Source organism: Musca vetustissima, unplaced genomic scaffold (genome assembly GCF_032173495.1).
Source record: "Musca vetustissima isolate MV318-11 ecotype Yass unplaced genomic scaffold, APGP_CSIRO_Mvet_v1 utg16337, whole genome shotgun sequence".
Classification (NCBI taxonomy): domain Eukaryota; kingdom Metazoa; phylum Arthropoda; class Insecta; order Diptera; family Muscidae; genus Musca; species Musca vetustissima.
The window spans coordinates 43,741-47,385 of record NW_026885922.1 but is presented as its reverse complement, the minus strand read 5'-3'; positions in this window follow the sequence as shown (position 1 = coordinate 47,385).

Below are 3,645 nucleotides of genomic sequence, written 5' to 3'. Positions count from 1 at the left end.
AGAGACATTTTGCCGAGTTGAAGGTCAAAGTGCTGGAACAGCATCAGCGGCGTGGCGAAAAAGTGTCTAACAGTGATGAACACGTGTTTGCGGCGAATTTCAGACGTGCGAATATGAAGAAAGGCAAGCAAGAAAAATAGAGCGGCGAACAACTGGGACATCGGAATGTTCCTTGTTACTCGTGCGGTAAGAGAGGCCACATCAAGGCGAATTGCAATATCAAAGCAATGATAATGACAGTTAGAGGGTCAAGCAGCTTTAACTCAAATGATTTTGAGTGGATTGTAGCGGCGCTTCATCACACATGAGTGGAAATAGAAGTTTGTTCTCTTCACTCAGAGAATACAAACAGAAGGTTATGCTGGCATCAGGTGGCATCGGAGTTTACCGACATTACTTTATGTAATGTACTCTTCATGCCAAAGATAAATGCAAATTTTTTGTCTGTCCACAGAATAATTGAGCATGGACACAAAATTCAATTTACGAAAGAGAATGTGTGCGCAAAAGACAAAAATAACCAGATGATTTTTGAAGCCCCGCCTAAAGGTGGAATATTTGTGACAAAATTCAATGTAAATGAGGAATTGATGATGGTGACCGGGAAAGGTGATAACGTGTTGTGGCACCGTAGACTAGGCCACATAAATTGGAAATATATGGAAAAGATGTAAAATCTAGAAATGGTAAGAGGTTTGGCCATAGATCCGAAAGCTGAAATAGATTGTGTGACATTTGCTATGTGCAAGATTACTGTCAAGCCGTTTGCTAATTATGGAGAACTTTTCAGCAAGCAGCCGTTGGAGCTGGTGCATTCGGATATATGCGGACCAATGCGAGTGACAAGTGAAGGAGGTTACCGATATTTCATATCGTTTATTGACGATTATTCGCGTTTTGCGTCAATATATTTTCTGAAGAAAACATCGGATGCACTTGTAGCATTTAAAGATTTTTGCAAGGTGGCGGAAAGGCAGAATAGCTGCAAATTGAAAGTTCTAAGACGTGACAATGGGAGAGAATACTTGTCAAATGAATTTCAAAGATTTTTACGGGGTACAGGTATAGAACATCAGATCAGTGAAATACACCCCGCAGCAAAACGGAGTTGCCGAAAGGCTGAACAGAACCGTATTGGAAATGGCTCGGTGTTTGCTAGTGGATTCTAACCTGCCGCATTCCTTATGGTCGGAAACCAATAATACGGCTACATATATGTCAATAATAATGTGGCAGAAATAAACAATGATCCGAGTACGGTTGAAGAGGCGATGCATTCTACGCTATGAGAGCAGAGTACGAATCACTGATGAGAAAAAACACATGGGAACTTGTGGAGAGACCAGATGAGAGGAATATCGTTGGTTGTAAGTGGGTGTTTGTCACCAAAAGAGACCCTTCTGGCAACATTATAAACAACAAGGCACGTCTGGTTGCACAAGGTTTTTCTCTAAAGTTTCGTGTAGACTGCAATGAGACATACTCTCCTGTGGTGAGATTTACTGCTATTATAATGTTGTTTGCTGTTGCTGTTATAAGGAAGATGCTGGTCAACCATATCGATATTGTTTCTGCATTTCTAAATGGTGATTTGAAAGAAGAGGTTTACATGCGGCAGCCGCCTAAGTTTGTAGATGCTGAGAACCCAAATCGAGTTTGCAAGCTGAAGAAATCTATTTAGGTCTCAAACAGGCAGAAAGAGATTGGTATAGTACGATAAACCAAATATTGATTGATTTAAATTTTTTTACGTACCAAGACCGACAATTGCTTGTACGTAATACAAAAAGTCGATGAGTTGGTGTTATTGGCGATTTATGTCGAGGACATCTTACTCGCATGTTCGAGGGAGAACACATTAAACATTGATAAAGGTCCAGTGAAATACTACTTAGGAATGGAGATAAAGTAAAGTGGTCTTCGAGGAGGTATATTAGTACATCAGTCGTCGTATACTCAGGGAATACTTCGTGAATGGAATATGGAACTATGTAAGCCATTGTCTACCCCTTTTGTTGCTGGATCGATCTTGGATAATTATAAAGAGGAAAAATGTATTGGATTTGACACGAAAAAAGTATCAGTCAATCAGTTAATAGGAACGCTGACATATTTAGCTGTAGCTTCACGTCCAGACATATCACACATTGTATCGAAGCTCTCACAGTTTAATAGTCATCCACATAAGGAGCATTTTGTTGCAGCCAAAAATGTCTTGAGATACTTGAAGCAGAATCCAACAGGTATGTTGTCATACAATTCTACTAATGGTTTGCTATGTTATACAGATGCCGACTGGGAATCCAACATTGTGGATCGGAAATCGTTTAGTGTTTTTTTCTTTTTCTTGCTGGAGGTCCAACATGGGAATCGAAGAAGCAGAAAATAGTCGCGCTCAGCTCAATGGAAGCGGAATATATATCAATGTGTCAAGGCACCAAGGAAGTGGTTTACATCAGAAGTTTACTAGAAGAAATTGGTCTTGAGGAGTTTATCGAGTCGCCGATTACTATTAGATGTGATAACCAAAGTGCTCAGTTTACGGTGGAAAACCCTGTTGCTGAAAAGTTTGAAAGCAGGAGCATTGAATTGGAATACGTCACTACGTATAATAACATTGCAGATTTGTTTACTAAATGCTTAAGCAAGGAGAAGCATATACAATTTTCGAAAATGTTATTTGTAAATTAAATTGAAAGAAAGTAAAGATCATATTGTTCTCTATAACTCACGTGCCTTTTATTGTTAAAGCTAACTGACTGCTAACAACAATCACATATAAATGTAACACATTGTTACATTTTTAGTTTTACTCCACGGAAAACGATAAAACTTTTTAAAATTTTACAAAAAAAAAAACATACACAAAACAACAAAATATATCCGAAAGACAAACATTTAGCAAAATATATTTTGAAATTCATATTCATCAAGATTTCTTGGGTCTCTTGTATCGCATATTCAGACTAAGCAAAAGTTGCTTTTTGAAAAAGTTAATTTTACCCGGCCCGGCCCCGGGGTTTCTTGTATTGCATATTCAGCAAAAAAGTGTCTTTGTGAAATTTTAATTATACCCGGCCGGCTCCGGGGTTTCTTGTATCGCATATTTAGATTTAGCAAAAGGTGATATTTGTAAAATAAATAAAGGGTAAATAAAGTAGGGTGCGAAAGAGACAACCACCAAGTCCCAAAATTACCTCTGTCACACCCCACCGGTATACATTCATTATTCTTTTTACATTTTAAAATTAAGTTTAAATGCAGCTGAAGTATATTTTATACAATTTTGGAAATTTGCTCATTCGTTAGGAAATCCAAAAGGTTCTGCTAATTTGTGTAGAATATTTCGAAATAATTACATTCATATGTGAAACATGATAGATTGGGCAGCATGATTGCGTACAAATATAGAAGGGGTAGTGGAATCGTTGGAAATGGTAAGATTTAATTTGTATTTATTTCAAAGAAGTAGAAGCTTCAGGTCAAATGTAATGATTTCGAAATTCTATAGAATAACATTTCTTTAGAGAAACATAAAAATTAAAAACAGCACACAGCTGTCATTAAAACTTTGACCGGCGGCAAAAATGTCGTATGCGGCAGTGTACTACAGTACAAACAGCCCAAAGCTGTCGGTTAATATTT